The following is a 12,699-nucleotide window of genomic DNA, read 5'->3' as shown; positions in this document are numbered from 1 at the left end:
TTGCTTTTATTTCTTGCACTTTGGGGGTCTTGTTAAGGAAGTCTGGTCCTAAACCAACATGATGAAAATTTGGGTCTACTTTTTCTTCTATTTGGTGAAGGGGGATAGAGTGATTCTTTCCATTTAATTATTATTGTTCAAAATTGTTTAGGCTATACTAGTGCCATTCCCTTTTACCAAAAATTTTAGAAAAATTATATATATATATATATGTGTGTGTGTGTGTGTGTGTGTGTACAAAAATTGTTTTGGCTATATCAGTGCCATTCCCTTTTACCAAAAATTTTAAAAAATTTAACACACATACACATATATATATATATGATATATGTATATATAATACAAAAAATAATGTTGAAATTTAGATAGGAATTGTGTTAAATCTACAACTTGGGGTAGACTAACATCTATGGAGAATATTCACATCTCTATATATGGTCTGTCTCTACATTTAAGTAGATAGTCTTTGATTTCCTTCATCAGAATTTTATAATTTCCACTCTACTATTAAATAATTTGTGGAATATTTATGGTTTAAATGTAAGGGGTCCCCCAAAAGTTCATGTGTGAGATAATGCAAAAAGGCTTAGAGGTGAAAAGATTGAGTTATGAGAGCCTTAACCCAATCAGTGAATTAATCCCCTAAGAGGAATTAACTGGTTGGTAACTTAAGGCAGGTAGGATGTGGTTGGAGGAGGTATGTCATTAGAGGCTTGCCTTTGGGGTATTTATTTTACATCTGGCAGTGGAGTCTCTCTACTTCCTGGTACCATGTTCCCAGTTGCTTTCCTTTACCACACTCTTCCGCCATGATGTTATGCCTCACCTTGAACCCTGAGGAATGGAGATAGCTGTCTATGTACTGAGACCTCTGAAACTGTGAACCTCCAAATAAACTTTTCCTCTGCTAATTTTCACTGCTGTTTTAGTCAGCAGTAAAAAAGCTGACTAAAACAGATTTATGCCTATTTCTTGTTCTGGAGCACTTGTAAATAGTATTGCTATTTTTATTTTAGTTTCATTTATTCATTGTTAGTACATCGAAGTACAATTTGTATGTTGATCTTGTATACTGTGGCCTTGATGTTCTCACTGATTAGATCAAGAATGTTTTTTATACAGTCCTTTGATTTTTTTGTCCCACCCCCAGATGATATGACTTATGCAAATGTACAGGGTTTTTTTCTTTCTTTTCAATTTACACATTTAAAAAATTTTCCTTGCCAGGCACAGTAGTGCATGCCTGCAATCCTAGCAATTCTGAAGGCTGAGACAGGAGGAATTGCAAGTTTGAGGTCAGCCTCAGCAATTTAGTGAGGCCCTAAGCAACTTAGTGAGACTCTGTCTCAAAATAAAAAATAAAAAAAGGGGCTGAAGATGTGGCTAAGTGATTTAGCACTCCTGGGTTCAATCTCCAGTACAAATAAATAAATAAAATGCAATTTCTCCTTTCCTTACCTTATTGCACTGGCTAGGACTTGTAGTGCTACGTGGAATAAAAGTGATGAAAAGGTTCTTGAGGGGAAAATATTCGAATTTTCACCATTAAGTATGACTTTAGTTATAGGCTTTATAGACACTTTTTACAAAGTTGAGGAAATTTTTCCCTATTATAAGTGTGCTAAGAATGTACATCATGAATAGGTATTGAATTCTGTCAAAACTTGTTCCTAGGTCAATTTATATGATCATATGATTTTCATCTTTAGCCTTTTATGTGATAGATCACATTTTCAAATATTGAAACAGCCTTGCCTAACTTGAGTAAAACTTCTCTTGATTGTAATCTATTATTCTTTTTCTACATGGTTGAATTTGATTTGCTAATATTTTCTTGAGGATTTTGCATCTACGTTTATGAGCAATATTTGTGTGTAGTGTTCATTCTTCCCTTCCTTCCTCCCTTCCTTATCTTCTGTGTTGTCTTTGTCCTGTTTCATATTAGTACAATTCTGGGCTTATAAAAATAGTCAGGAAGTGTTCTCTCCTCTGCTATTTTCTGGAAGAGATGGCATAAAGCCAGAGTTAATTGTTCTTTAAATATTTGATAATTTCTCCAGTGAAACTACCTGGGCGTATATATTTCATATCGAGGGACTTTTAATTACAAATCCTATTCATATAGTGACTATATGACTATTCAGGTTATATATTTCCTCTTTTCTGAGCTCTGGTAATTTGTGATTTTCAGGTAATTGATTCATTTTTTCCCCTAGGTTGTCAAATTTATGAGAATAATTGTTAATAATATTCCTTTTTTCTTCATGGCTACAGCATCTTTTGTAACATTCTCTGTATTGTTCCTGATATTAATGATTTGTGTGTTCCCTCTTGTTGTCTTTGTCAATCTTGGTAGAAGTTTATCACTTTTGTGAATGAATTATACCCTGGAGTGTGTGCCATGATATCTGGGCAGGTTGGCTGGCGGCACCTGAATACTCCCTCCTCCTTACTGCAAGGGAAAGTCAAATCACAACACAAATTGGCAACCTCTGGTCAGAGACCTCACCCAGGTTAGAAGGATAGGGAAGTGTCTTGGGGACCAGGTAGCTCCTGGAGATAGCAAAGAGGACCCAGGTTTTTTGCCCTAAGCTCTGCCCAGAGTAGCCACCTGCCTTAAAATCTATTTGGAAGGTATCAACCTGGTTCTAAGGCTCTCTACCAAGTATATTCAGCTTTCATATCTGTAGGTTTCACATTCCAGAAGTCAACCAACCATGAACCAAAAATATTTTTTAAAATTTCATTTGTATTGAAACTGTGCTGCAGGCCACCATCCATGACCAGCAAATACAACCAGGCTTGGTAGAGCTATCAGACATGGAAATTGGCTCTCAGGAACTGGCAATCATGAGAGTGGGATAGCTGGATCAAATGGTTCCATTCTAAGTTTTCTGAGGAATCTCCATACTGCTTTCCAGGTGGTTGCACCAATTTTCATTCCCATAAGCAATGTATGAGTGTACCATTTCCCCACATCCTCACCAACATTTATTGTTGTTTGTATTCTTGATAATTGCCTTTTGAACTGGGGTGAGAAGAAATGTTAGAATAGCTTTGATTTTTATTTCTCTAATTTCTAGAGATGTTGAACATTTTTTCATATATTTGTTGGTCAATTGTATTTCTTCTTCTGTGAAGTGTCTGTTCAGTTCCTTAGCCCATTCATTGATTGGGTTATTTGTTTATTTATTTTTTGGTGTTACGTTTTTTGAGTTCTTTATATATCCTGGAGATTAATGCTCTATCTGAGGTGCATGTGGTAAAGAGTTCCTACCATTCTGTAGGCTCTCTCTTCGCGTTATTGTTTCCTTTGCTGAGAAGAAGATTTTAGTTTGAATCCATCCCACTTATTGATTCTTGATTTTACTTCTTGTGCTTTAGGTATCTTGTTAAGGAAGTCAGATCTTAAACCCTCATGGTGAAGATTTGGGCCTACTTTTTCTTCTATTATGTGCAGGGTCTCTGTTCTAATGCCTAAGTCTCTGATCCACTTTGAGTTGAGTTTTATGTAGGGTGAGAGATAGAGATTTAATTTCATTTGTTACATATGGATTTCCAGGTTTCCCGGCACCATTTGTTGAGGAGGCTATCTTTCCTCCAATGTATATTTTTGGCACCTTTGTCTAGTATGAGATGACCATATTTATGTGGATTTGTCTCTGTGTCTTCTATTTTGTACTATGGGGCACCATCAAAGGTCAGAAAAAAATAAAAACAGGCTTGGTTGAGCTATCAGACATGGAAATCTGGCTCTCAGGAACCAATCATGAGACATTGTCCAGATCGCCTGGAGTTTGTGGTTTCCATGCAGTGATTTACCACTGGAATTTGCAGGTCCTGCTGGGATGACCCACTAGAGCAAAATGGCTTGCCTAACTCCTCCCCATCCTGTTTCTCACAGTAGAAGCTCCTCCAGGTCCCTCTTTGATCTGTGCTGCTATAAATAAAAGAAACATGGGCTCCTCCATTTTGTTAGAGCCAGACCTTTTAGCATGGCTCAACCAGTCACAACACCTGATTCAAAAGGCAATTGTCTCCTGTGTTTTTTTTCTATTAAATAAATTTATTAGCAATTAATTTACAGTCATCCCTCCAACAGGAACCCTTTCCCTTGCCCAGGTGAAATGAGCAGAGAGATTGTACCATTGGTCTACATGTCTATTTTGGTGCCAATACCAGGCCATTTTTGGTACTACTGCTCTGTAGTATAGTTTAAGGTCTGGTAGAGTGATGCCTCCTGATTTACTCTTCATGCTAAGGATTGCCTTGGCATTTCTGGGTCTCTTATTTTTCCAAATGAATTCCATGATTGCTTTTTCTAGTTCTATGAAGAATGTCATTGGAATTTTAATAGGAATTGCATTAAATCTGTATAACACTTTTGGTAGTATGACCATTTTGACAATATTAATTTTACCTATCCAGGAGCATGGAAGGTCTTTCCATGTTCCAAGGTCTTCTTCAACTTCTTTCCTTAATGTTCTGTAATTTTCATCTTACAGGTCTTTTATCTCTTTTGTGGGATTGATTCTCCCGTATTTTTTCCCAAAAGCTATTGTGAATGGGGTAGTTTTCCTAATTTCTCTTTCAGTAGATTCGTCACCAATGTATAGACACATGTTTGATTTATGGGTGTTGATTTTATAACCTGCTACTTTGCCGAATTCACTTAAGAGTCTTAGAAGTTTTCTGGTGGAATTTTTTGACTCTACTAAATATAGAATCATGTCATCAGCAAATAGTGATAGTTTGAATTCTTTTCCTATTCATATCCCTTTAATTTCTTTCTTTTGTCTGATTGCTCTGGTTAGAATTTCGAGGACTATGTTGAATAGGAGTCGTGAAAGAGGTCATCCCTGTATTGTTCCAGTTTTTAGAGGGAATGTTTTCAGTTTTTCTCCATTTAGAATGATGTTGACCTTGGGTTTGGCTTTCACAGTGTTGAGGTATGTTCCTATTATTCCTTTTTTTTTTTTTTTTCAAGTGTTTTGAATCTAAAGGGGTGCTGTATTTTGTCAAATGCTTTTTCTACATCTATTAAGATGATCATTTGATTCTTATTTTTAAATCTAGTGATGTGATGAGTTACATTTATTGCTTTCCATATGTTGAACCAACCTTGTATCCCTGGGATGAACCCTAATTGATCATGTGCACTATCCTTTTAATAAGTTTTTGTATGTGATTTGCCATAATTTTGTTAAGAATTTTTGCATCTGTGTTCATGAGGGACATATGTTCATGAGGTTTTTTTTTTTTTTTTTTTTTTTCTTGATGTGTCTTTGTCTGGTTTTGGTATCAGGGTGATATTAGCCTGACTAGTTTGAAAGGGCTCCCTCCTTTTCTATCCCAAGGAATACTTTGAGGAGTATTGGTAGTAGTTCTTGTTTGAAGGTCTTATAGAACTCAGCTGAGAATCCATCTGGTCCTGAACTTTTCTTCATTGGTAGGCTTTTGATGGAATTTTCTATTTCATTACTTGTAATTGATCAAGTATGTCCTCCTGATTCAGTTTGGGTAGGTCATATGTCTCTAGAAATTTGTCAGTGACCTCAAGGTTTTCCATTCTATTGGAGTATAAATTTTCAAAATAGTTTCTAATTACCTTCTGCATTTTAGTCATGTCTGTTGTGATATTTCCTTTTTCATCATTAATTTTAGTAATTTAAGTTTTCTCTCTTTTTCTCTTTGTTAGCATGGCTAGAGGTTTATCAATTTTATTTATTTTTTTCAAATAACCTACATTTTGTTTTGTCTATTTTTTCAATTGTTTCTTTTGTTTCAATTTAATTAATTTCAGCTCCGATTTTAATTATTTCCTGTCTTCTACTTTTTTTTGGTGTTGATTTGTTCTTCTTTTTCTAGGGCTTTGAGTTGTAATGTTAGGTCACTTATTTGATTTTTTATTCTTTTAATGTATGAGCTCAATGCAGTGAACACTTAGTGGAAACACTAAGCACTGCATTCATGTTGTCCCAGAGATTTTGGTATGTTGTAACAGTGTTCTCATTTACTTCTAAGTATTTTTTTAGTTCATCTCTGATTTCTTCTGTTATCCATACATCACTCAATAGAGTAATATTTAGTCTCCAGGTGTTATGACAGTTTCTATTTTTTATTCTATCATTGATTTCTAATTTTATTCCATTAAGATCTGATAGGATGCAGGGTATTATCTCTATTTTTTTATATTTGCTAAGAGTTGCTTTATGGCACAAGATATGGTCTATTTTAGAGAAGGATCCATGTGCTGCTGAGAAAAAAGTATATTCACTGGTTAATGGATAAAATATTCTATATATGTATGTTAAGTCTAAATTATTGATTGTATTATTTTGGTCTAGAGTTTCTTTGTTTAGTTTTTGTTTGGAAGATCTATCCTACATTTTGTTTTGTCTATTTTTTCAATTGTTTCTTTTGTTTCAATTTTTTCTTTTTGTTTCAATTGTTTCTTTTTGTTTCAATTCAGTAGTGAGAGAGGTATGCTAAAGTCACCCAGTATTATTGTGTTGTGTCTGTTTGATTCTTGAAGTTGAGAAGGGTTTGTTTGATGTATGTAGATGCTCCATTGTTTGGGACATAAATATTTATGATTGTTAAGTCTTGTTGATGTATGATTCCCTTAAGCAGCATGAAATGTCCTTCTTTGTCCCTTCTGATTAACTTTGACTCGAAGTCCACTTTATCTGATATGAGAATAGAAACTCCTGTTTGTGTATGCAGTCCATGTGCATGACATGTTTTTTCCCATCCTTCCACCTTCAGTCTGTGAGTGTCTCTTGGAGAGAAGAGCATATTGTTGGTCTTGTTTTTTAATCCAATCTGCCATTCTATGTCTTTTGGTTGATGAGTTTAGGCCATTAACATTTAAGGTTATTATTGAGATACGATTTGTGTTCCCAATCATTTTGTTTTATTTCTGGTTAATTTGACTTAGTTTCTCCTTTGATTGATTATTCCTTTAGCATTGTTACTCTCTTTGCTGGTTTTCACTTTTTTTCTCACTTTTCATCCTCATGAAATATTTTGTTGAGAATGTTCTGTAGTTCAGTCTTTCTAGTTGTGAATTCTTTTAAATTTTGTTTATCATGGAAAGTTTTTATTTCATCTTCAAATCTGAAACTTAATTTTGCCAGATATAAAATTCTTGGTTAGCATCTATTTTCTTCCGGAGCTTGAAATATATTATTGTTGAGCCTCCTAGCTTTGACAGTCTGGGTTGAGAAATCAGTTGAGATTTGACTTGGTTTCCTATAAGTAATTCAATTTTTTTCTCTTGTGTTAGTCATTCATGTTATAATATGTCTTGGTGTGGGTCTGCTGTAATTTTGTACATTTGGGGTTCTGTAAGCCTCTTGTATTTGATTTTCCATTTCATTCTTTAGACTTGGGAAATTTTCTGATATTATATCATTGAAAAGATTGTTCATTCCTCTGCTCCTTCATCTATCCCGATAACTCTTATATTTGGCCTTTTCATGTTACCCATAATTCTTGGATGTTCTTTTCATGGATTTTTACCATCTTCTCTGCGTGGTCAACTTTGTTTTCAAGATTATATATTTTGTCTTTGTTGCCTGAGGTTTTGTCTTCCAAGCAGTCTAGTCTGTTGATGATGCTTTCTATTGAATTTATAATTTGGTTTATTTATTCCTTCACTTTGAGGATATCTGGGTTTTTTTCCCTACGATCTCTCTTTATAGAAATGATCTTTCACTTCCTGTGTTTTTTCTTTTATTTTTCTCCTTATACTATCCATTACTTCATAGATCAGTTTAACTATGTCCATTCTAAATGCCTCTGACATTTCTTGTAGTGTGTTGTCAGTGGATTCTGTCATTGGAGCAACTTGGTTTGTCTGGGGCACTTTATTCCCTTGATTTTTCATGCTGTTTGTGTTTTCCCATCTAGCAGTGTGGATCTAAGGCAACACATATTCTACCCTGCAGACTTATAGTGTCCCTGAAGGTTTCCAGCACCTTGCCTTCAATGGGGGAGACCAACATCAACAGTATTCAATGCAAACAACACACAACCTCACACCCACTAGATCCTATCAAGACTTCCCATTTTCTTGCAACAGAAATGATGAGTTCAATTACTGTCCATACTACACATAGCAAATTTGATAAAAAGGGTTCACAATTCCAAATATTGGACAAAGAGAGAATAGAAGTGGTGCAGGACATGATGTTCATGAGGGAGGAAGAGAGAAGCCAGAAGCAAATATCTACAGTAAGAGTGGAAGAGGAATTGACATAGACTGACTGTTAGTGGGAGAAAAGATAGAGAATCCAGGAAAACAGACAAGCAAGAGGAAAAATATATATAATAAAAAATTAAAGGCTGGGGAGATAGCTCAGTTGGTAGAGTGCTCGTCTTACAAGCACAGGGCCCTGGGTTTGATCCCCAGCACCGCAAAAAAAAAAAAAAAAAAAAAAAAATTAAAAATATATTAATACACAACAAGGGCTGTGGCTGTGGATCAGTGGTAGAGTGCTTGCCTAGCATGGGTAAGGCACAGGGCTTGGTCCCCAGCACCACATAAAAAAACTAAATATACAAAATAAAGGTATTGTGTTCATCTACAAATAAAAATAAAAGTAAAAATAAAAAAGAATACACACCAAAACTGCAAAATACCATTCATACACCAGTCTTCAACAAACTGATGAATGAAAAATGCCTGACCCCCAAAATAGTAGAGATTCTAGAGAAGAGAAAAAAATGATTTAAAAACAAAACCAAAACACAAACAAACAAAAACTCCATGGAAAACTGAACAGGTGTTCACTTTAGCATTCAAAGTTTTCTGGGTTCTGTCTCTGATTCTTCATGGGATTAATAGGCCCATACCAACCCACAGAGACCCAGTCACTATCCCACCAATCTGGGTTTCAGATACCCCAGGCTTGGCCACATTACAGTCTCAAGATCTCAGTGCTGTTCCAATTTGCAGAGGGACAACCAGAGATTCACTCACATAGAGGAGTGACCCTGAAAAGAAGCAGTGAGACAGCGGTCACCAGCACACCCAACAGGAAGAAACCAGGTGAAGCCAACTCGGCAGGCACTCCCACACTGGACCTCCAGTTCCTGGCCAGTGTCTCCAGAGGTGGCTACACCCTAAGATGGCAGTGGTGGAAAACTTGCTGGCACACTGGCTCCCAAGGTGCTAGCCAGCATCCCAAGATGAAGGTGGCAGTGTGTAATCAAACCTGTAGGCACTCTGGAAGTGGACCTCTGGGTGGTGGCAGCAGCAGGTCAGCAGCAGCGGGTGGCAGGTCATTTGTAGCAGCACCTAGAGAATTGGTGGGAACAGCCCCAGTGGTAGCTGTTGTGAGCATCTTATTGACTAGGAATTGGTTGTTGAGTTGAACTCATTTTATTATGCATCACATGAAGTATCACACATCACTTCAAACCCATTCTAAGCTTAACCTATTTCTCCTAGTGCTGAACCCAGAGCACACTTACTGAGATGTGTCTTAGTTGAGAAGCTGTAGTCGGTTTCCTCATGGGGCATGGCAGGGATCACAGGGGAATGCAGCATCAGGCGTTCTCTTTGATGTCCAGTTCTGTTCTGGTCCTGTTGCTTCAAAGGTTTTGGGACTTACTTCTGGTTGTGGGTTTCCACCCCATGGTTATGCCCATCTGGTGTCCTAGGTATTTCTTGATACGCTGGGCTTAGCCTCAGCCTGCCCATTCAACCACACCCCTGGTGTCCAGTATAGGAGGAGATAGATAAGCATGCTCTAGTCAAACACCAGCTGGTTTAACACCTACTATTTCTATCATGCTCACTGTGGTATCAGTGTCCAGAAAGAAGACCTCTGAGTGACAGTAGGTGTGGCGTAGGCAGCAACTCCCTGTGACAGTAGCAGCAGCATCAGGGGCATCACGTAGGCAACCAGGGAAAAGACCTCCCAATGATGGTGGCAGTGGCATTGAGGGCAGAAGCACAGGGAAGAGCCTGGCCTGGGGAAAAGACCTCTGGGCACCGACAGCTGTGTGGAGAAAAGACCAAGTTGGGGACAGAGGTATCGGTGGCAGTGGCATAGGCCACAGCTGCGTCCAGGAAAAAGACCTCCGGGAGGTGGCAGGCAGTCTGTGGCAGTGGCATCTGCAGCAGCAGATTCTTCCCAGTTGATTCTTAACAAATAAGAAAATGGTCAATTTTGATGTTTTGGTCTTAAACACCTGACAGAAGAGTATAATCAAAGCACAGTTATACATGGATATTTAAAAGAAAAGAATGGTTCTTTTATTGTGAATTTGTATATTTGGAGTCCTATATGCCTCTTTGTACTTAAATTTCCATCTTAAGGTTTGGAGATTTTTCTGATAGTATTTCATTGAAAAGATTGTGCATCCCTTTGGTTTGCATTTCAGAGCCTTCATCTATCTCAAAGAATCTTAAATTTGGCCTTTATATGTTATCCCAGATTTCTTGAATATTGTTCATGGTCTCTTCATATCTTTTATTTATGTTCAGCTTTATTTTCAAGATCATATACTTTGTTTTTGAGGTCTAAAAATGTATCTTTAAAGTGGTCTAACATATTGGTGATGCTTTCTTTCCATTGAATCTTTAATTTGGCTATTGATTCTTTCATTTTGAGGATATTGTTTGGTTCTTTTATATAATCTATTTTTATTTAAGTGACCTTTCACTTACTGTGTTTTCTCTCTGATTTTACTACTTACATCTTCTTTTAGCTCATGGAATATTTTAACTATGAACTTTCTAAATTCCTTCTCTGACATTTCCTCCACTATGATGTCAATGAAGTCTGTCATTGAAGAGTAATGGGCTGTTTGGGATGGTTTGTACCCTTGTTTTTTCATTTTGTTTGTATGTCTACCCATCTATTAGTATAGTTCTCACTTCTTTTAAGTGAAGAACTACTTATTTCTCTTAAGAGTAATAAGTCATGTGTGACCGCTGTTGATCCTAATATCAGCACCACTTTAAGAGATGCTGCTGAGTCCTATTTACTATAATCATTTTAAAACCAAGTCTTATTCTATTTAACCGTACAAGAAACAAAAACTTGTTGCAATAATTCTTCATGGTTCCACAAATTCAAGTATTAACCTATGATACAGTTCTGAAATAGGTCAAAAATTAGTTGTTTTAGTAAACTTACTATAATCTTAAGTGAGGACTAAACAATTGGAGTGATAATAATTGGTCAATAAAGGGAGGGCAACATCTACAAATGCATGACAGCCTCCATCTTGGGAAACTGCAACTGCCATCTTGAGTTACCTCCACTGCTCCCACAGCCATCTTTAGTTGGGGCACCTTCCATCTTGGGACACCTGCTGGAGACTAGAAACCCAATATCAAGGTACCTACAAGTTAACCAGTACTTGCCACCAGCTAGGAACATGGCTGCTTTCATCTAGGGATAACAGACAGAACCTGAAAGTTTGGTTACATCTGAGGTAGTATCCCTGCTAGGTGTGCTAATAGCCACCATCTTGCTGTAGAGGCAGAAAAGAGCCTTGCAAAGGGTTGGAAAGTGGGAAAAGGGTGTGATGGCATCTTGATCCTGGCTTGTCCAGCAAATAGTCTGGCACCCAGCAGGATCCCAGAGACAACTCAGGCAGCACTTGCTGAGACCTGACATCAACCTGGTCCACAACTCCCTCCCCAGTATGGCTCCCAGTGATCATCTGGACCCATTGGATTGGCAATCAACAGTATTCTCCAGCTCCTAAATCCCCAGTCTCCCAAATACCACATAACCACCAACCTGGCCCAGTGATTGCAGCTATTTGGCTGCCTACAGCTCTCAATGCCTTGTCCTGATTTGCCCAATACAGAACAGTTTTCCACATCAGGTGCACAGGTCCTGGCACTCAGCCCTCAGAACCTCTAGGGAGACAGGTTCCTGATTGGGAAGTCAGAATGTGGGGACAGGAGAGATAAAAGTTAGAGACAAAATTAGAGAACAGGAACTGTATGGTTCACAAGTGAGGGTTCCTTCATCACACTAGTGAACCCCAAAGAAGAGTGCAGTCTTCCACTGGGAAAAGGAAATTGCCTTACCCTGCCTCCAGGAGTCCCACTTCCAAGCCTAATCCTCCCACATTAGTAACTGTCATCATCTTGTGGGTGGAGTTACCAGCAAACTCCAGACAATTCCACCTACCAGCAAAGAAGGGAAACAGAGAAGATATTAAACTCCAACAGAAACAATTTTTTCAATTTTCCTTCGACTCTTTTTGTCCTCACTTTTTTTTCTTTTCATTTCCCACTCTCATATCCCCAATATCTTTGGAATCAAGTACTTTTCATACATCAGCCTACTGAGAAATGGGAGGTTTGACTAGCATAGTACAGTTTTGTTGCAGATTATTTTTGTTTACAGGTTTTTTTTTCTTTTTTTTACTTGCTCTCTTTTCCTCTTAATTATCTGTTTCCTCAGGTCTCTTTCTTCTCTCCTGTTAATAACCACCTTCTTTTGATTCCTCTTTCACTTTTCCTATGATCTAGTACCTCTACATTCTCACCTCTTACCCCATTAACATCACATCCTACACTCCTCCCTTATTCTCTCTCTGTCCACCAAAGTGTAGTCCTTATTGCAAACCTATTGTTTATGTTTTATATAATAATCAAACACATCATCTGTTTATTGTGACAAAACTGTTAATCTTTCAACAGGGGATACTTGGTTTAAGGCT

This window comes from Sciurus vulgaris (assembly GCF_902686455.1).
Source record: "Sciurus vulgaris genome assembly, chromosome: 4".
In the NCBI taxonomy this organism is placed as follows: domain Eukaryota; kingdom Metazoa; phylum Chordata; class Mammalia; order Rodentia; family Sciuridae; genus Sciurus; species Sciurus vulgaris.
The sequence above is the reverse complement of the archived record's forward strand: the minus strand, read 5'-3'. Positions refer to the sequence as shown.